The sequence below is a fragment of the Elephantulus edwardii genome, unplaced genomic scaffold (genome assembly GCF_000299155.1).
Source record: "Elephantulus edwardii isolate Elephantulus edwardi_28Jun2011 unplaced genomic scaffold, EleEdw1.0 scaffold00045, whole genome shotgun sequence".
NCBI classification, from domain to species: domain Eukaryota; kingdom Metazoa; phylum Chordata; class Mammalia; order Macroscelidea; family Macroscelididae; genus Elephantulus; species Elephantulus edwardii.
The window spans coordinates 7285923-7308528 of NW_006399795.1; the positions used below are offsets into that span (position 1 = coordinate 7285923).

Here is a 22606-nt window from a genome sequence, read left to right on the forward strand (position 1 = left end):
GTACTACACAATTGGTTAATATGCTACCTCAAAGACTACCCAGATGTGCCTCCGAAGAAAGGTCTGGTGATCCAATTGAGGGAATTAGCCCCATAGAGTATAGTTCTACTCTGACACAGCTCTGGCTGGGACCGGCTTAAGGGAGATTGCTTAAATGGTAGAGCTATAGGTATATGACTCAGTTCACTGCTGTTGAGTTAGAATCTACTTATAGTTGACCCCTCAGTGGATTTCTGAGGCTGTAAATTGTACAAGAGAAGGTTGCCCGTCTTTATCCCATGGAGCTGTTGGTGGACTTCAACTGTCAGAGAGGTGTGGCCCTTGGGTTAGTAGTGCAACTCATTACGGACTAGGCCCTACGGTGGCTGGGTTGAAATTCCAGCTCTGCCAACATTCCTCTTAATTTCCTGGCTGCTGATGCCAAGACTGTTGACTGTGGAGCCAAGCAAACTAAAGAAAGCTGTGGACAATCTCAATCTTTCACCATCCATCCTGATGCTGCCAATTGGACCAATGTTGAAAATCTTTGTGTTCTTGACATTGAGCCTCAATCCATATTGAAGGCTACAGTCCTTGATCCTCTGCAGCAAGTGCTTCAGGTCCTCCTTAGTTTCAGCAAGTGGGACTATGTCATCTGCATAACACAGATTGTTGATGGATCTTCCACCAATCCTGATGCCACATTTCTGCTCATACAGCCCAGCCTCCTGGATAATCTGTTCTGCATACAGGTTGAAAAGGTATGGAGACAGGACACATCCCTGGCGTACCCTTCCCAATTTTGAACCATGCAGTGTTTCCTTGCTCTATTCTGACTACTGCCTCCTGGTCCATGTATAGGTTTTGTTTTAGCACGATCAAATGTTCTGGGATTCCCATTCTTCTCAGAGTCAGCCATAGTTTGTTGTGATCCACATAGTCAAACACCTTTGCATAATCAATGAGACACAGACATTCCCCTGGTACTCCCTGCTTTCAGCTGAGATCAGTCTAACATTAGCTACAATATCCTAGTACCACGACCCCTTCTAAACCCAGCCTGGACTTCTGGCAGTTCTCCACTGATGTGCTGTTCCAGTCATTTTTGGATAATCTTTAGCAAAATCTTGCTTGCATGTGATATTAATGATATTGTTCAATAATTTCCACACTCTGTTGGATCACCTTTCTTTGGAATGGGAACAAATAGAGATCTCTTCCAGTTAGTTGGCCAAGTGGTTGTTCTCCAGATTTCTTAACACAACTTGGTGATCACATCTAGGGCAGCATACCATCAATTGAATTTACACAAGTCACTGAGCCTCACATTGACGACATTCCCCTTCTGTAAAACAAGAATATCAATAGCATCTACTTCATAGCATTGTTTTTAAAATGACATGATTAAATGCATATATAAAGTTTATTACAGTATAAAAAACCAACCCTAAAACTTTGCAAGCGAGGTCTGGTGGCCTAGTGGCAAGAAGCTATGCTGCAATCTGGAAGACATATGGTTTGAGGCCACCAGCTGCTCCACAGGAAAAGGATGGGCAATCTCCTCCCGTGTGATTTATTACCTCTGAAAACCCACCAGAGGGTCAGCTATGGGTCAGTTTTGACTCTCCAGTACACAACAGAACTTTACAACCTATTGAGGAGACAACACCCTGGCCCTAAAGAAATTTCTAGCAATTAACATTCAATAACGAGTCTTGAACTTCAGAGTACACTATCTCTCAGGAGATACTTAAAGGAAGATTTCCAGGACCAACTATTGAGGTCCTAGTTCTGTAGGACCATGTAGGATCCAGGGCTGCATTTTTTATAAACTCCCAAGTGCCTATGTGGCATGTTCACATTTCACATGAGAGACTGAACAGTTGCATCTCTGAAGTGGGAGAGTGTGGATGATGCCTGTGAAAGGTGGACTCGGGGAGGTTGCTAGAGAATTCTCTAATTTGTCCTGTAGGTGCTTTTTGTAATTTGCTTGCATTTCATTGCTGTTGAGAAGAAACACAGCATCATACCCCCATTCAACAGTTTCTACAAATATAATTTAGTGACACTAGTTACATGCTTCCACTGTGCAATCATTCTCCCCTTCTTCTTTTGAGTTGTTCCTCCTTCGTTAACATAAACTCACTGTCCGTTATGGCTCTGAACTAATCTTTTGAGTTACTGTTGTCAATTTGATCCAATATAGATCTTAAAAGAGCAGAGAGCTCAAGTAGGCCTTTTTCGCTGGTTAAGCTAAACTAATATTCAGTTTGAAAATGGCTTCAGGGGATACTTTTGGTCTAAAGTTTAAAGATTACCACAGGGCAGTATTTCCAGGAGTTCATTTGAAATTCTGTCCTCTATTTCTCCCCTTTGATCTTCTATGGACTCTTTGATCAACCTGTTCAGTAATGGTAACTGGGTACTATCCAGTTCTTGTCTCATGGCAAAGGAGACAGTTGTTCATGAGGCCATTAGCTTCACACTGCATATTCTTCCATTCCTGATGCTCCTTCTTCCTCTGCTATTTCAGCTGAACAGAGACTAACTGAAGTGCCTTCAATGGCCTCTCACAAGCCTTTAAGACCTCCGAGACATCACACAATGAACTAGGAGATAGAACAAATATGCTAAAACTAAGACCTCAAATATTAGGTCAAGTAACTGAAATGTTTCATGACACTATGATACTAAAGCTTCAAATCAAGGGCAAAGGGGCTGAGGTGAGTTTTCCTGGAGCAGAAAGTCTGGGCTCCCGAGAATGAGCTGGGTAGAGGTAGGGACACTCCCCAGGGAGGACAGTGCATCTTGGGATGCTGTTTTTCCTTCTGGAGGACAAGCTGTTGTTAGGTGGCTCGAGTAGAATATGACCCATAGCAACCTTATGAAACACAGATCTTAACCCTGTCCTATCCTGTGTCATCCTCACAATCTCAGACATACCCAAGGCCATTTCTGCAGTAACTGTGTCAATCCACCTGGCTGAGGGTCTTCCTCTCCTTTACCATCCCTCCACCTTCCCAAGCATAATGTCCCTCTCCAAGGAATAAACTCTCCGAGCAACATGCATGAGGTATGTGAGAAGCGTTATCATCTTTGCCTCCAAGGAGCATGGAGCCTTGAATTTTGGGTAGGAAATAATAGGAACTGGTGCCTTTTAAGAAGACTACCACTTGGGCACCTTGGATGGTGAACTGTGATGGCTGCTATTCCTGAGATGGGCAGAGTGACAAGTAAAACATTTCAGGTCAGAGGTGAAAAAGCCTGGGGGAGGCAGTGATTCTGCAGATTGAGGTGGGGACAAACCAGGGATATAAGGGGTAGGGGGCAAGTCAGAATTTGTAAGTTTGGGTGTTCAGATGTAGGTGTGACCAGATGGACGGTGGGGACCAGAAGAGGCCCTGGTGAAGAGGGAAAGGTGAAGAAGAAGAAAGGGAAGTGGAGGAATCCGTGTTCTGTGTCCTCAGGGCAGCATCCAGTGGGCAGTGGGTAAGTAACTCATCCTTGACTGACTCAAAGCTGGAGACGTGGGTGTTCAAAGTATGTGAGATGAAGTGTCACTATCGTCTGAGGAGCTACAGTTACATGTCTTTCTAGATATATTTGTTCTTTTGGCAGTTTCCAGGATATTCAATACACTTTGCCAACACTATAATTCAAAATCATTGTTTCTTCTTTGGTATTTCTTATCCACTGTCCAACTTTCAGGTGGATATGTTGCTGTTATATGCTGATGAGTCGCCTGCGACTCACAGGAATACTACACACAATAGCCCCGAACCCTATCTTATTCAGGGCCAATTTCACTGTCTCTGACACACCTATCTTCATGTGCCAATCCCCTCATCTGAGGTCTTCCTCTCCTGAACTGTCTCTCCATCCTTCCAAGCATGATGTCCTTCTCCAAAGACTGGATTCTCCTGGCAACATATTCAAAGGATGTAAGATGGAACTTCAAAATCTTTGTCTCCAAGAAGCAATTTGGTTTCACCTTTTCTAAGACAAATCTGTTTGTTCTCTTGGCAGTCCATGTTATATCCAATACTCTTCTCCAACACCACACAGAAAGGCATCAGTTTTTCTTCTGCCATCCTTAGTCATTGTCCAGCTCTCTGAAGTGTAGCAAGTAATTTCAAAGACCATGGCCTGAACCAGGGACACCTGAGTTTCTAGAATAAAAATGCCATGGCTAGGATCAGGCACACCTCAGTCTTTAAACTGACAGGAGTCTGAACCAATGCTAGGTGACATAAGTCATCTCATAACAAACGAGGACAAAGATGGGCCTTGGGTCAGGAGCACTCAAGGACAAGTCGCAAAGCCCAGCAGTCCCAGCCTGGAAGTCCCTGTCTCCAGTCCCAAGAACCCTTGGACACAGTGAAGGGCTGCCCAGTCCCAGAGCACCCAGGCATGCACAGACCCTCACTAAGGGGGCAGGTGTCTCGGAGACAGAGCCATCAGCAGGAAGGCCTTGGCCCTTGCTGAGGTCTGGCAAGGCTCTCCCTACTGCTCATTGCCCTCCCCTGATGAAGGCCACCAGGAGACAGGGACAGTCACTCCTCCCCACTCCTCCCCGCCAGCTCAGAGCTCAACACACTTCAGGCACCTCACCTTGCAAATGAGCTTCTGATGATTTGAGAAGACCTCTAATTAAAGCATCTGTTGATTATCTCAGCTTTAATTACATATGAACCTTTCCCTTCCTCTTCCTTCCCTTTTCCTCTGAGCAGACTGCTTGTGACGGTGGGTGGGGCAGGGAGGGAAGCCTGGAGTTCTCCTGGGGGACCAGCCCTCCTCTCTCCAGGAGGACTCTGCTTCTGAGACCCAGAGCTGGGCAGTCTCCCTGCCTCCTGTCACCATCTGGCACCTCAGTGGCCTGTAGGCAGGCATCACAGGCTGTTTTGTGTTTGGGTTTTTTTTTTCCTGGAGCAGTTACGGGGGTACTGCCAAGTTCAACTTCAGAAAGAGCATTAGTATTTGCCAGCTCTCTCTGCCCAAGGATGTGAGACTCCCAATGAATTTTTTAAAAATTATACTAGTTTATTTACAAAATTCAAATATATTGACTTCCAGAACAGATTCTTCCTATTTCCCTCCCCCCCGTCCCCAACCACCATCAAATTGTACAACTCCCATGAATTTTGCTTGATGTTTGGTATCTGGAGATACTGAGACATTCTATTTCGAGGAGCTGACAGGGCAGAGCTGAGAGCATACCATCTTCACCAAACCTGCCCCCTCTCCCAGAGCCAGCTCTGGATGGGCAGAATGAGAAGGCTGGGAACCTGGGAATCCAGCTGTGAGGCAGAGTTGCCTCAATGACAGTGAGTTTGGTTCGCTTTTTTGATTGGCGCTCAGAGTCCAAGTCTTCCTAAAATCATGATGCCACATTCTTCCTCATAAAGTCTAGCCTCTTGAATGTCAGTGATCTCCCCAGGGTGCTGAAGAGCAGCGATGTCAGTCTACAGACTAAGGTGCGCCTGATCCAGGCCATGGTCTTTGCAATTACTTGCTATGCATCAGAGAGTTGGACAACAACTAAGGATTACAGAAGACAAATCAATGCCTTTGAGTTGTGATGCTGGAGAAGAATATTGAACATATCATGTGCGGCCACAACTGGTCTGTTCTGGAGAGGGTGAAACCAGGTTGCTACAGGAGGCAAAGATTTTTAAATCTGTCTCACAAACTTTGGGCATGTTACAAGGAGGGACTAGCCCTTAGAGAAGGACTTCATGCTTGGAAGGATGGAGGGTCAGTGCAGAAGAAGATCCTGAATGAAATGGATTGACACAGTGACTGGAGTAATAGGAGCAGGTGTGTCAGATACAATGAGATTCGCTCAGGATAGAGCAGAATTCAGAACTACCCTTCACAGGGTCACCAGGAGACATAGTTGACTCGACAGAGTATAACAAAAACCACCACAAAGTCAGAACACAAGGGGTTGTCATGGCCACCTTGGGCCACTACCCCCATGGCAGGACTTTCTTGTATGTTATTGTTGTTAGGTGTTGTCGAGTTGATCATGGCTCATAATGACCCTGTGAACAACAGATATGAACCCTGTTCTATCCTGCACCACCATCACACTTCCTGACGCTCAAAAGCCCGTTGTAGCAGTCACCGTGTCAATCCACCTGGTTGAGGGGCTTCCTCTCCTTTGCTGACCCTCCACCCTTCCCAGCATCATGTCCTTCTCCAAGGAATAGCACCTCCTAGCAACATGTCCAAAGTATGAGGCGAAGCCTCATCATTCTTGCCTCCAAAGAGCACTCTGGCTGCACCCTCTCAAAGAGATAGCTGTTTATTCTCTTGGCTGTCCATGGGATGTTCAGTGCTCTTCTCCAACACCACGGCTCAAAGGCGTCGATTCTTTTTCTGCCATTCTTATTCATTCTCCAGCTCTAGGATGCATAGTTAGTAATTGGAAAGACTATGGCCTGAATCACACGCACCTTAGTCTTCAAATTGACATCACTACTCCTCAATAATTTGGAGAGGTCCCTAACTGCAGATTTCCCCAGTGCAATGCATCTCCTTATTTCCTGACCAAGGGTGTTAATAGTGGATCCAATTACTTTCTTGTATAGGCTCCAGCAAACCTGGGCTTGGATCCCTCCGCTCTTTTCAGCATCATAAAGTGCATCCCTAGAACTGCATGGGTGATATTCTTTCCCAGTGGAGAGGATGCGGAAAATCAGTGTCTCTGACCTTGATGGTCCAAGGACAAGGTCCCTCTCACTACCAGCTCACTGATTCAATAACTTACCCAAGCCCCTTTTGAGCTTGCCAGTCCCCTTCTAGTAATATCACAAGTGATGACACATTCACAAAGACATTTTCTGCCCACGGTTAGCATGGAACACCTGTACTGAAAAGGAACTCATATCTCCCAGACCTTCTAAGTGTTGGCTCTCTGCCAGGCACTGCAGTCCCCACCAAACCACAGAAGAGCAGGGTTCTTTCCTGTTTCATGGTAGAGGAAATAGCTTCAGGGAAGTTAAACACTTGGCCAAAGTCACAGGTGGCAGCGGACAGACCCTGGACTCAAGGCCCTGCCTTTTCTACCCTGAGGAGGAAGCCCCCGGGACCCAGAAATTTCACTTCAAAGATTTTATCTAAAAGTATAACAACAGGCACCAGGTAAAAAACATGGCCAGAGGAGCTGTGGTTATCAGCTGTGAAAAATTAGAAACAACCCAAATGACCAACAATCAGAGGCTGGTTAAATAAATTACAGCATGCGTACGCAATGGAATATGATGTAGATCTATATCCATTAACCTGAAAAGATGCCCGTGAGACCTCACTTAGTGAACAAAGCAGATTACAAGATAGCGGCGTATAATATGAGCATCATCTTTTTTTCTATACAAGTCCACAGAGTTATGTGCATTTGAAAAAAAAAACAACAAAACAAACAGAAGCCAAAGTTCGGCTCCATATATAAAAATGGTAAGAATTAGTATCTCTGGATGGAGGGATTTTAGGTAATATCAATTGTTTCTGGACTTGTCTGTGTTGTCCAGTTTTCAAACACAGACATGGATTATTTTTATAATCAGCAAAAAAAAATACAATGGAGCTCTGCTGGTATCTCAGGGCGCTCTGGTGGGGCAGTGCACAGGGAGGGGTGCTCCTCATCCAAAGGCCATGCCTCGCTGGGGCTTTGGGTCTGTAGCTCTGAGAGAGAAAGCTGGTTCATTTCCTCCTCCTGCGCAGTGTACAGGCTTGGAAAATCTGCTGGAGGGTCAGTTATGAATTGATTCTGACTCGACAGCAATGAGTTTTATACCTATAACCTGGCGTGGAAAGATAATTTCTTGTGTTGCTTTAAAGGGACCTTGGTTGTATGGTGAAACATGTTGGATTATTAACAGGAAGGACAGTGGTTCAAATCTACTAGCTGTTCCAAAAGAGAAAGATGGGCAGGCTCCTCTCATTAAGATTTACAGCCTCAGAAGCCCAGTGGAGGCTGACCATGTGTTGGAATTGACTTGATGGCAATGGGTTTGGGTTTTTGTTATGTTCATGACAGTGTATTAGTGTGGGCTGGGTCCTAAACCTAGTCACTTCTGAGTCCTAAAAAGATCAGAATCGACACAGGAGGACACACAGCAGAAGAAAGACTCCTAGAGGACTCTGAAAATATTTACAAGGAAGGCCAACTCCTATGCCTAGAACTGGACTTGTAATCTCTTGGACTATTAGAAAAGAAACGTCTTTTCTTTAAAGGCATCCACTTGTGGAATTTTTTGTTATGTAGTCCTTGGTAACTAAGGCACCATTCTTCTCCTGTCACCTCACCTTCCTTTACGAAGACATGCGAGCCATATAGATTTAAGACCCATTCTACTCTAGAATGATCTCATACCAACCCTTAAAGGCTCTATTTGAAAAAGAGGGTCACAGTCACAGGTACAGCGATGAGGACTTCAACAAATCTTCTGGGAGACATGGCTCAAACCGTAATTATTTACTTAGAAAAGAACAGACTACTAGTGCCCCCCACACAGACTCTACCCACACATGGGGAGGTGGGACTACTGGTCATGTGTCCAAAAGACGCAACATTGCCTTCAAATGGGTCCCTGCTCCCTGATTGGTAGGGAGTGGGAAGCAGGGCTGTGATACTTGGTGGTCCTCTGTAGCTTCATGGGGTGTAGTCTCAAGCTGTGGTCTCTGGTCTTTCTTTATAGGGGGCTTCTTGACGTGCCTTTCTTTATAGGGGGCAGTTTCTTGACTGAATTATCTCCCCCACCCCCCCATCTTACAGTAAAGGAATGGAGAACAGAGAAGATCCATCTGGTCTACTCTTTCCTCTGGCTCCATCTACTTCAGCCACTGCCTGTCCATCCCTCTGGATGTTCCAACTATGAAGAGGCTATACTGTCACCAGAAGGAGCTTCTCCAAGGCCAGATGAGAGGCGTGTGCCCTGGACCCTGGCCAGCACAGTGCCCCCCCACCCTCCTAGCTCCTGCCTGCTCCCAGCCCCCCAATTCCACTGTGTGACTTCAACAGGAGGCTTCAGGACAGCAGAACAATTTAATTCCTATTACAGTATAAAAATTAATAACATTAAAATGTCATGATCATCCCACACTAATTAAGCATCTAATGAATAATTAGCTGTGGACACATCTGACATTTTTGGTCATTAATTTGAGCAAGTGTTTTAAGTTCCAAACAAAACTCCTCGGTGGTGGAGCCTGCGACTCTGTGTTAAGTGGCAGAGACTTACACAGTCAACATGCCTTTTCCATTCCGCCGGGAGGCTCCCGCCGCCGCTGCAGCAGCCAGCTGAGGGGGGGAGGGTGCTCCTGCTCTCCTCTAGGGGCAGGGGCTGGGGGAAAACGCACCTCTCTTGCTAGGGAAGCTACTCTGAGGCGGAGTCCTGCAGGGCTGGGAGATGGAGACTTGGGGGCCCTGTGTGCCCTGAGCCCCTGGGACGGAGCCAACAGGTGCCAGTCCCTCCATGTCTCTTCTCCCACCAAGAGATTGAATTCAGGCAAATTTTCATTGCTGGAATCCTTTTGCTCTTTGGGCCGAGTAAAGGCTCCAAGAAGGCAAAGAGCATGCTCTTGAGTTTGTAGATGCATTTTGTAAATTCATTGCTGCCTGTTATGGATTAAACCATGTGCGTCCCTAAAAAAAAAATGCAGACTGAATCGTAATCCCTGCTATTTATGACAGGGTCCCTGGGTGGCACAAACACTTAATGCTCAGCCACTAACATAAAGACTGGCGATTTGAACCCTCTCAATGGTTCTGTGGAAGAAAGGCCTGGCTCTCTGCTTCCTGTTATTGCTGTTGCTGTGACCCTATAGGACAGAGCAGGGCTCCTTGCACAGAGCAGCATTTACCCCGTAGAGTTTCTGAGGCTGTAATCTTTATGAGAGGAACCCGGTGCTGCAGTGGAGTATGTATTCAGCTGCTTATTGAAAGGTTGGTGGTTTGAATCCGCCAGCTGTTCCATGGGAAAAAGATAAGGCAGTTTGCTTCTGTAAAATGTCCCAGCCTCAGAAACCCTGGGGCACAGCCGTGTTGTCATGAGTCAGAAGGGAACACTTGCAGGGGACATTTTATAGGCAGCTGAGTGCTTAACTCCTGTGCCACCAACCCTCCGTTCCTTTAAGATTTGAGCCAAGGAAACCCTACCCTGAAAGAGCAAGTCTATTTGGTAACACAGGGAGTCAGAGTCAACCCGGAGTTGAAACTGACTCGCTGGCAAGAGGCCTCTGTGAATGTGATCTTGTTCAGAAACAGGGCTTTCTTTTGTTATGCTAATGAGACCACACCAGCTATCCCTTTGGCATTGTTTCTTTTAAACACAGACTCAGAGGCAGACACAGGCCCACACCATGGGAGGATGCTTCTACAAACCCGGGAACATCAAGGATTGCTGGCAGCTGCTTGATGTTGAAAGAGACAAAGAAGGACCCTCCTCGAGAGCCGAGAGCCGAGGCCCTGATCTGGACTCCTCGGAACTTGAGACAGTAAAGTCCTTTAAAGTGTTGAAAAGGAAAAGAACCCAAATCCAGGGCTGCCAAGTTGATTCTGACTCCCGCTGCTCCTCTGGAGGATTTCTGAGGCTGTGAAATCTTCATGAGCCCAGAATGCCCACCTTTCTCCTTTGGAGTAGCTGGAGGGTTTGAACTGCCGCCCATTTGGTTAGTGGTCCAGCACGTAACCCACCACATCATGATGGACAGCGGCTCATCATCTGTTCCCTCTCAGGCTGAGGACTGGATGTCCCGAGCAGAGCTCCCAGGAAAGTCCTACGTTAAGGAGAAGACCCCAGATGAGATGGATGGATACAGTGACCGAGGCAATGGGCATTGGCATGTTGGAATCAGTGAGACTGGCTCCGGACAGGGCAGGTTTCAGAGCTGCTGTACACAGGATCACTGTGGGGTGCAGGCGACTTGAAGGCACATAACAACAACAACAATCGAGTTGGGAGCAACTCATAGCTGACCCTCCAGTGGGTTTCCAGAGGTCATGAATTGCCTGGGAGCTGGCTGTCCATCTTTCTCCAATAGAGCAGATGACAGATTCGAACTGCATGTGTTTGGGTTGACATCAATTCCTTACCTCTAGAGCCACCAGAGTTCAGCCCGGGGACTAGTGTCTAGGGGTTAGTCTCTGGGAACCAGCCAGGGGAGGACCGTTCCTGCCTTGGTGGGAAGCCACCCAGATAGCAGGCCTGCTGGGATGTTGATAAGCCTCTCAAACATAGCCTTCTAGAGCAATCTCCGGATCCCAGGGCCTCTATCACTGCTGGCTACCACATCCACTCAGAAGCTCAGGGTATTGGTCCCCTGAGGTCATTCTTGTGGCTCCTTTCTTCCCCTCTAACTCTCATCAGTGGTGGGTTCGCTCATAGAAGACTTCCTGCACTCAACACCAAAGCCCATCTCACTCCAAGAGAAGCTATTACCTGGCCGACTCCACAATCTCTATCCCAGTGCATTGCCTCCTTCACCAAGGACAGTCCTCAGGCTTCTTCTGGCTCCTTCCCTCCTGCCTTCAAGCTTTGGCTGATATGGAGAAAATCTGCCCACTGTGGCTTGCCCTGATCCTTTGGAAACTTCTGTGTTATTCTCAGCCTCATCCCTTGGGCCACTAACGCTAGGCTCTGCCATGTGACTCGGGTTGGCAGGTAGGAAGGAGGCGCATGAAACCCCGTGAGAGTGACACAGTGATGGGAACAATGGGCTCAAGTGTGGACGAGATCATGACGGTGGCTCAGGATGGGGCGAGGTTCCGATCTATTGATCATAAGGTTGCTGTGAGTCACAGTTGACTTGATAGCACCTAACCACAAAAACAACTAACCCAAAGTTGGTGGTTCGAACCTGTCCAGTGGCCAATAAAACAAAGGCTTCAATAAAGATTACAGCCAAGAAAGCACCAGTGAGTGCTTTTCTGTAACTCTGGAGTCACCACCAGTCAGAATCGACAATTTTTATGAGCAGTAGTTTAGACCATGCAGCTTGCTGGGAGGAGAGTGTTGTTACCACCAACCCTCAGAACAAGGCTGTGGGGGCCTGGAATGCCACCTCTTTCTCTCTGGGGCCCAGGTAGCAAGCCTCTGGCTGTCCCCGCCCCGAGCCACGGAAGGACCCCACAGCTGTGCTAGCATGGACCAGGCTGTAGGCCTCTGTGCTTCTTTATGGCTGAGTTATAAACCTCTGAGAAATGGGGTTTATAATGGAAATTCTGACACCTCCTAAAATACAGCAGCACTACTGGGTGCTCCCGAAATACAGTCCTAATTTATAAACCACTCTGGGATCCTGAGCCGTTTTGAAACTTATAGACAATAATCCAGAAAGAGAGTAAACCAGGAGGGGGAGAAATGGCCCAAGTGTCCGCGGGCTGTAAAGTTGGCTCAGCTGACAGTTCAGAAATCAAAGCAGTGTCACAGTGCTGGGTCTGTGCCCTGAATCTTTGTCCCCCCAGGTGACAGCAGCCCTGGCCCAGGCCCGCGGCCCTGTCAGCTGGTAGACATTGTGCCTGGCTCATCTTCCAGCTATATTTTTGGCGTGAAGACTGGATAGAGCAGAAGGGTTGGGGGAAGTACCGACCAGCTGGTTTGATGGAACAGCTGCTTTTGCAAGAAGGTTCCAAACTCTTTTGTCACCAGAGACAAAGTTTATCATGAACTGGGGGTGGTGGTACGTGTTCCTGCCTGCCGCCTCCAGCGCTCTGCTCAGACATCCTGGGGCACACCCGGCTGGTTGGAGGTGGCTCTCTGGCTTGGTAGCTACCCCATCCTCAATTTCTCACCACCCTCTCCCTCAGCAATGAGATGGCAGGGGTCCCACACACTCATGTCCTGCGGAAGCCTTGTCCAGGGAACCTGAAGCAGCCCTGGTAACAGAGACACTTATGTGACCTGTCCCCCTCCCCAGAGCACTGACTGATGTCCTGGTCTCCAGTAAGGGGTGCCTTCTGTGGGTTTCCCAGCACTCTGCTGACTCTCTGGAGGAGCCCCCACTTTCTTATTAGCAGAGTGTGTCACAGCGATCAGTCGCAGGAACCTGGGCAGGAACTGGACTGTTGTTTGCCACAGAGTTGTACCCTGGACACTCACAGTGACCTGGTGTGTTTGACAGTAGAACTGCTCCATGGGAGCTTCTTGGCTGTAATCTTGACAAAGCAGAGTGCCAGGACTTTCTAGGACTTTCTTCTGTGGAGCTTCTGGGTCAGTTAAAAGTACCAACTTTCCACAGCTGATCAAACCCTGCTTTGCCACTCAGGCTCCCTGGGAAGAAATTTACTGCTTTGTGCTGTCAAGTCAATTCCAATTCAGAATGACCCCATATGACAGCACAGACAGAATTGTCCCATAGGGCTTCCAAGGGGGAGTCTTGATGGGAGCAGATTTCCTGCAGCCCGGCTGGCTAGGTGCGAACCAACAACCTAGCAATTATCAGCCAAGGGCTTTTAACCACTGTGCCAGCATCCATTGTTGTTATGTAGTCCCAAATCAGAACTGACTCATAATTGACTCTCTGGTGGGTTTTCAGAGGCTGTAAACTGCACGGATGGAGATTACCCATCTTTATCCATTGGAGCGGCTAGTGGATTTGAACTATGTACCTTTGGGTTGAGTAACTGTTTACTACTAAGCTGTTATTGTTGTTAGGTGCCACTAAGCTTTGTTGTTGTTGTTGTTGTTAGGTACCTCCTATGAGTGTGACTTATAGTGACCTTATGAACAACAGATCTGAACCGTGGCCTGTGCTGTGCCATCCTCATCATCTCTGACACACCTGAGCCCATGGCTGCAGTCACAGCGTCAGTTCTTCTCATTGGGGGTCTTCTCTAGAAGGGACTCATTTTTCCAGACAAGAGAAGCAGGTGCTTCCTAAGGTGCCCTCCTTCCCTCCCTCAGGGCTGAGTCTTCCTCTTTCCCTACCTCTCTCCTTCCTCCCTCATTCATTAACTCCATTTAAGAAATACAACTTTGAGCTCTCACCAAGGGGAGCCTCAAGGGATTGGGGAGAGAGTGGAAGGGATTTTTGTTGCAACTGGAGAGAATCCCCCCTCCACAGTAAAGTTCCCACAGTTTTAACCCAAGTCATCTTTTGCTGCCCTTCCAAACCTCATACACTGCTTTGATGCTCTGTTAAACCTCACAGTAACTAGCATGACCAATAGCAAGACAAAGCAGCAAGCTAACAAACTAACAGCAAGGCAAAGTCTTCTGAGAAAGACTTTCAAACAACAGCTCCAGCTTCCCGAAGACCCTTAAATGCCTCTTCTGAGAGGGTTAAGAGTGGGGGAGGAGCACTCATTCCTGCCCCTGGGAGCTTGCAGGGAGTTGAGGGGTGAGGGGTGGGTTTGGCACCTGGTAGTCTACTAGGTTTCACAGCAGGGGCTCGGAGTCAGAGACCTGGTCACAGCCCAGCCCAGCTTCCTCTCAGACAAACGACTTCATCTCTATGGCTTTAGTAGCCCTGTGTGCAGTGAGGCGATGCTATAAAGTCCTACCTCCTAAGGGCGCAGAGCAGATTTTATGAAATAATAAGGAACATGCTTAGCTTCTTGGCTGAGCTCAGCAGGGTGCCCAGTTAAATCCCGCTGTTCTTGTGAAGATCCACTGAACTGACAAGAGGCTGCTTCTGAGGAGGAGTAGAATGAGCAAAGGCCCTGAGGCACAGGGCAGTGTTAAGTCAAAGAGCAGAGGCTGATGGCTCCTCTGTGGGGAGGGACAGGCATCAGGGGCTCAAGGGGAAGACAGTGAAAGCGCTTCCTGGGATGACAGGCCTTCCCAGGGTGGGGCTCCTGTGCCCTCTCAGCTGGGTTCTCTGACAGTGAGATCAGCTCCTACCTGGATAGGCTTGGAGAGCCCACTGGGAACAGGTCTGTCTCCGAGGCTGCTCGGTGCCAGCGCCTCACAGTGCCCCTGCCTCTCTTCTCCTCCCTCACGCCAAGCTTCTCGGAAAATGCAATTTGAGTCAAGCCACTTTCAATTACTGCGATGCAGTGTTCTGGGCCCATGAGGTAATGAAGGGTCCACTTTCCCTCCTGGGAATGTTTGGGGTTTTCCAGGCGCAAAAGAGAGAGAAAAAAAGGCAGTGGAGCTAACTGCCTGGAGGAGTAAATGGTTCCAATAGACCCCCAGGACTCCCAGGGCTGGGCTCCTATTGTCCCTCTCCTTCCACAAACTGCCTGACACCCATATACAGGGACCGCCCCCCAAAAAGTAGAGGAGCAACAGGTATGGGCGGAGTGGGAACCCTGGGGACCCACAGATGAAACAACTCAGGGAGCCTGGGCCACACGTGACAGTGTGTGAGTGTGTTTACATTGTGAGAATGAGACGGAGTTTGATGCCGCGTGAACACAACAGACAGTGTGTGTGCGTGAACAGGGTGAGTGTGCACGTTTGTGTGAGTGTGAGCAGCAAACGTGAGATAGTGAGTAGTGATGTGAGCAACTGTGAGTGGAACCAAGTGCCTGTGGGTGTGGCTTCAGGTGCATGAATGGGAGCAAAACGTGTGTGAAAGTTAATATGATTGTGACTGTATGTGTGTGTGAAGCTGTGTGAGTTTGTGTGATAGTGTAGGAATATGTGCGCAAGAGAGTGAGTGTAGATGTGTGTGTGTGTGTGTGTCTGGTGTGTATGGGGCTGGTAGTGTGGGTTAAGGAGGCCTAAACCTCAAATCTCACCATTGAGAAGCCTCCCTTGGAACTCTTGGGCCCAGGCTGGGACTCTGTCTCTGGGTTTGGAGAGGACACGGGCAAAGGAAGGGTGGTGGTGACTTGGGACACCTGTCCTTTCTCCTGCTGGCTCAGGGTCCTTATCCTCTGGGGCCTAGGCCTGTCCCACTCTCCTTGCAGCACAGAACTACTGTTTGGTTTCAGGTGTGTCCGTTTTCTTCTCAATTCCAGCCCTCACTTCTGGCGCTGGCGTTCAGAGCACACAGGGAGGCTGCGGGGCTTGGTGACGCACCCTGCACCCTCTCTTGCCTCCTTCTTCCAGGCCATCCCCTGCCTCCCTGTCTGTCTGTCTCTGATGTTTTCCTCCCTCTGGCTTTGGAATTCTCTCTGCCGGCCAGGGCCGCCTCCTGTCGAGCTCTGTAAGCTTCTCAGGGCAGAGGCTGTGCCTGGCCCGCTCCAAGGCTCCACGAAATCTATCTGACAAGGAGGATAGAAAGCTCCCATTGCGGTGGGAGCCGGGTGGGGGCACGCAGGTAAAGCCTGGAGTGGCACATGTGCCTGCGTGATGCTCCAGCGACGCTGCTCCTGCCCATCTATCATCTGCCACAATCCCTCGCTCTGCCTCCTGTGCCCTGTGGCGAGTCAGAGGCTCTGGACCTCCACAGCCCCTCCCCACCAGGGCTGGGTCAGGAAGGGTCTGAGACATGCCCAGAGCCTAGGGGGAGTAGGAAGGTCTGGTGGATGGAAATGTCCCCTGATTGAACCCAAACCAGCTGGGAACAGTTCACAAGGCTGCCCCCACCTCAAGGATGTTGCAAGGCTACCTGTCAGCCCCCTTCTCCAGGCCATGGAGCCACCTCGGGGGATTCTCGGTGGCTTGTTTCCTGGCTGTGCCCCTCCTGCTAGCTCCCTCAGGGGCTGCACGCTGCTGACCCTCAGCCCCTGCCGCCCCTGCAGCTAAGCGAGGTGTGGTGGGCTTTCTGCAAGTCTGACTTCATTCCTACTACCTCCGGAAGGCCAGCTCTGAGGGCACGGCTGGGGAAAAGCAGGACTACTCCATCCCACTGTACTCTTGAGGGTCACCCTCTTCCCTGTCCTCGTGATCATCCACGCTGGTGTTCCCAGGATGACTCCAGTTTTAGCACTGGAAGTCTCATGTCCTGAGAAAGCCCTTAATTGAAAGCTGGGAGGTGAATCACCCCACATCAGGCCCTGAGAGGAACTTAACAAGCACAGGAACTTAACAGCATCCAGGATGCCAGAGGGCACTCCTACTTTCTGCCCAGGAGCCAGAGTCCACTGAGAGATACCTCAGGCTTCTTCTCTTACCACCTACCTGCCCACTGGCCCTGTGCTGTGAGTGGCACGTGGTGACCAGCATCTCATGAGGGGCCAGGGCAGGCCCACGGTGTTGGTGTTGGCAGGGAGAGGCTACCACAGGCGTGTACATGTGCACACGCCTGCCCGTGTCCATCTGTGTGCACATCAGTGTCGGCATGCACGCTTGTGTGTCTGTGCATACATGAGTTTTTGTACTGTGTGTCAGTGAGCACTTGCATGTCTATATGCACACACAAGCCTATATGTTGGCTATCAGGAGAACAGGTGTGAATTGGAGTGTGCGTGTGTGGTTTCTAGGTAAGCACTATTGCTTTTGTACCTATGCAGACGTGTGCATGTTTGTGTAGGTGCGAGTGTAAAAAAAGGCTCTTAATTCCACTGAAAAAGGCCAATAGTGATGTAGCATTGGGCTGGAGTAGGTGGGGAGGTTCCCATATCACTGTGTTGGGGGGGGGTTCATTTTAGGGGAGGGTCAATTATCCTAAGGGACAGAACCACCACGCCAGCATGGATCACTTTTTTATACATGCTGAGGCCGGGAGAAGGTGGCGGGCTACTGCTCTGAAATGCTCCTGAGCAAGGAGTGTTTTTACTCATCACAAATTTCCTTGTCATCACACAAAGACAGTGATGGTGGAGGCCCACTGCTCTAGCACGTTCTTGATCTTGTGAACCCCCTTGCTTTCCCCTGCACCAGCCTGCAGGAATCTTGAAGGCCTTTCAGGAAGGCCCCACCACTTCCTTCTGCAGGTTGAGATGATGAGGTCAACCTTACACTCCAACCAGCTGCTTCTGATTCTGACTTGCAGATGCCCCTTGTACACTGCTGGGCTCCCCCAAGTTTTCACTGGTTGCTTTCTCAGGAGCAGACTGCCAAGGCTGTTTTCTGAGGTGCCTCTGGGTGGAATGAAACCATCAATCCTTAAGTCAGCAGCTGAGCATATTAATAATTTACATCAGCCAAGGACTCCCACCCTCATACTAACCCTGTGGGAAGCTGGCAGCCCCGATGGTATCTTGTAATCAGGTGGCAGAGAGGTCCAGGGGCTTACTAAGGGAAGTTGGGCCCAGGTGACCAAGAATAAGTCTTCCCTGCGCGTCCCTCATTCCCCGCACAGGTTGGCCTCATCAGGTCCCGGAAGCAGTGGTGAAAGCAGTACCTGCTTCTTCCTCTTGCAACGAGGTGTTTGGCCAGGGATTAGGCCCCATGGCACTCAGGCAAGCTCCCCCGGCCTCAGCTTGGCCTGGCTGTCCCCACAGGACAGGAGAATGTACTACACTTCCCTACTAAACCACAAGACACAAGCTGGTGGCTGCAAGGAAATCTCTATGCAGTGGGATCTGAAAGCTTTTTTGATCATCATCTCCTTTGCCTTACTATCCGCATCTCCATCTGCATTTCCTGTAGGCCAAGGCACAATCAGGAGGATCCTTCATGTGACACCAGAGAGCCCAGCTCTGATTCACCAGGATGAAGGCCACTCTGCTGGGGGCTGTGTCTGGGGCTCCTACAAGCCAGAGGAGCTGCAAAGTAGGTTCAACTGCATCTGGAAGGGTGGCCATGCCTCCCCCCATCCCTCCCTCCTTCCTTCTGACACCAAACAGGCTCCTGGTGCCAGAGCTTGAGGGCCCAGCCCTTGGCCTCAGGAAGCCTAGTTTGCCACCTGCCCCTTGTCCCCCACTTCCCTTTGCCCCCTTGCGCCAGGTTTGGCCTATAAGCTGCAAGCAGGGGCCTCATTTCCTTTTCTAGCCCCACAAGGACATTCCCTGTGTGCTGAGCGGGAGGTGTGTCAGAAGGTAGTAAATGAAAATGTATTACACTTCCCCCACCAGCCCAGTAAATTCATTCCTACTCCTGAACCGACTTCACCACTTCGTACGAATCGGATCTCCATCAAGCGGCCCATCAGTTCTCATCACCTGGGAAGGCCTCAACTCCTTGAGCTCCCGGGGGCCCTGAGGTAGAGTTTCTTCTCTGCATGGGGGACCAGAAGCATCCTAATCCATGGCTCCTACTCGTGTCAGCTTCCTAACATTGCCAGGGGCCTAAGAGTGCATTCCCAGGCTAGGGGTACATTGCTTCTTCCAAGGGCTCCCCGCTGAAGAGGCTATTTGCAGACTGTGGCCAAGCTCCTGCCCAAGCCAGGGAGCTAGCACACACTTGGAATTTGTAAGGAGATTCTGCTGAGCTGCCGGAGCCCATCAAATTTTTATTGAATGCATTTCCTCTAGAGAACTTGTGTACTAAATCCTGCCCAGGCTGTATTAGAGGAATAAAAATTCCATGCACAGACTTGACTGCAAATGTGCCTTCCTAGAGAAAGGACACACTTTCTAAAGAGCCCCTTCTTTGTACACAGGCTGGCTCTGGGCTTGTCCTTGGCCAAGGCTCCGAGAGAACTGGCGGTCCAGTCAGGGGAAGCGGCTCTGCTGGCTCCTTCCACTGGGTGGAGTGAAGACCAAGCTGCAAATCCTAATCACTCCCATAGCCCTCATTGACCTTGGTCTCTTCTGTTGACCTTGACCACTTCCGGTAATCGGTGGTCTCTCAATGTTGCACCACATGTTCCAATTTAGAGTGAAAGCTCACCAACTATTATGATACTGGGGTCCCCCTTCCCAGGGCTGAGATAGTGGGTCTCTTAGTTCTTCTCAGTCTCATCTGAAGCCTCTAGTGTCCCAAGCTTTACTGCCAGCAAGAGAGGCCCAAATGTCCTCAGCTAGAGGTCCCCAGGGCTCAGGAGATGCAGACCCCACAGGCCTGCTGGGTCCTGAGAACTTCAAGTTTGGGGAAAAATCACCCAACACGTGCTCCATACTGAGATGCATAGCACAGAAGGGACAGGCTCACAGTGAAAAGCCCACAGCACTGGAGCAGTCATGTTGGATAGAGGACGCTTAGTTAAATTTTAACTTCTGTGTCATCAGAAAGAATCTGTGTGTGTTGTTATGTACTAGAAACACACATTAATTAAGAATCAACTCACAGCTGACCCTCCAGTGGGTTTTCAGAGGTTGCAAACAGCATGGAAGGAAACTGCCCATCCCTCTCCCTTGGTGAATTCGAACTGCCTGCCTTTGCATTCCAAGTGCAATTCCTTACCCACAAGGCTGCCAGAGCTCCTACAAATAATCTAATGTCGATATATCTCAAATACTGCACCAAATATTGTAGTAGAAAAATGGTTGTTTATGTAAAATTAAAATTTAACCAAGTACCCTGTATTTTATTTGCTAACTCTAGGAACTCTACATTCCAGCCTCCAGGATTTAACACACAATCCTGTCTCCTTGTCCTACTGAAATCCACACCCCACCAGACCCAAGGCTGTAAGAACTGTGTGAGGTGTGGCCTCTTTCCAGTGGATTCCAGAAGACAGGAATCTGAACTGGCAGAGTGAGAAGGTCCGTGGCGAGGCGGGCACATCTGGTCTTGGGGTGGGGGTGTTTGTCACAGATCCTGTCTCCTACCTCTCCCCTGTCTTCTGCAATAGACTCAGTGGCCCACGCTTCTAATTCACCTTGACAAACAATCTGCTCCCCTCCCTGCTCCTGTGAGCTTCTTCACGGATTGATGCGTGGCTCTGGAATTGGGGCTGACGGGAAGGGCAGAGATGGAGGCCACCTTCCAGGGAGTTCCTCTCGAAGGGTCTCAGGAGAACACTCCAGAATCTGCCTACTCAGCTGCTTCTCTCTTGGCTACAGCCTCTGGCTCTCCAGCAGTAGCTGAGAAACACACTGGCCTCGATGACACCGTGGCGGATGCTGTGGCAGATGTCACGGATGGATGGTGACTAGCTTTGGACAAGCCACACTCCCTGGGTCTGTGTGCGGCAGCCCTGATCCTGAGGGTCCCAGCTGGGTTTCCCTGGGGGTGACTCCAGGACTGGGACACAGCTTTTAGAGTCTCCACTTGGGGGCCCTTTTGTGCTTAGACCTGCTGAACCAAGTATGAAGCCCTGACACTTGCATAGTCCTGCAGATGTCAATGATCTCCTCTGGATCTGTTTAGCACCAGAGTTCCCTCTAGATCTGCGACTCTGAGGTGGCAGAGTGAAGAGGTATCTGCCTCCCTCCCTCTGAACCTGCAGCACGAGGTGAAGAGGAAACATGCATAGACCACCCGGCCTGGATGGAAGCAGGCAGGATCTCTGAGCCATGACATGAAGTCAAGTCCTCAGGAGCATGGAAATGGCCTGAGTGAAGGAGGACTCTGCAGGAAGACGCTGAGCTATTACAGATGGTGGCAGAGCTGGGACACCCACTCGAGGGGCAAGCCCACAAAGCCTTGGCTTGCTGTGCACAGGGTGGGGCCCCCAGCCTCTCAGCACCATTCTGCAAGGAGAGAGCTACCAGTGCGACAAAAGGATGGGAGCCAACAACCTTACCAAGAGATGGAAACGCTAACTTGTCCCCTCTCCATGTTCACACACACCCGCAGGCATGTACCTCATTTCTAAGCATACAGACATCTTCACCCGTGCACATACTCAAAGCATACATAATTCACATCACCTACACACGTGCACATAAACAATGTACACACATTATTCACGCTCACACATATATCATTCACTCTCAATCTGACTGCTCAAGGCACACACACACTCTGACACTCACACTCCAACACTCACTCGTGCACACACTCTCCAACACTCACACACACACACTCCAACACTCACACACACACACTCCAACACTCACACACACTCCAACACTCACACGTGCACACACACTCTCAAACACTGACACGTGCACACACACCAACACACACACAGACACTTCAACACTCACACACACATACTCCAACACTCACACACGCACACACTCCAACACACACACACCCCAACACTCACACACACTCCAATACTCTCTCTCACACACACACACACACATACACACTCTAACACTCTCACACACACTGCAACACACACACACATACTCCAACACTCACATGCACACACACTCCAACACTTTCTCTCTCTCTCACACACACATACTCCAACACTCACACGCGCACACTCCAACACTCTCTCACACTCACACACACACTCCAATGCTCACACGTGCACACACTCCAACACTCACACACATACTCTCCAACACACATACAAACACTCCAACACACAAACACATTCCAACACTCACACACACTCCAATACTCTCTCTCACACACACTACACACTCCAACACTCACACATGCACACACTCCAACACACACACACTCCAACACTCACACGTGAACACACTCCAACACTCTCTCACACTCACACATGCACACACTCCAACACACACACACACACACACTCCAACACACACACACACACACACTCCAACACACACACACACACACACACACACACACTCCAATACTCTCTCTCACACACACATACACACTCCAACACTCACACACGCACACACTCCAACACACACACACACTCTCCAATACTCACACACACACACACACACTCCAACACTCTCTCTCTCACACACAGATACACACACTCACACATACACTCCAACACTCACACATACAGTCCAACACACACACACACACACACACACACTCCAACACTCTCTCTCTTACACACACACACTCCAACACTC

At 49.4% G+C, this 22606-nt stretch overlaps 1 protein-coding gene across 1 annotated transcript in view; it reads right to left on the reverse strand.

The window, feature by feature from the left end:
* Nucleotides 1–22606, reverse strand: part of CAMTA1 (calmodulin binding transcription activator 1) — a 1380526-nt gene that overhangs the window by 353696 nt on the left and 1004224 nt on the right. The window lies entirely within an intron of this gene.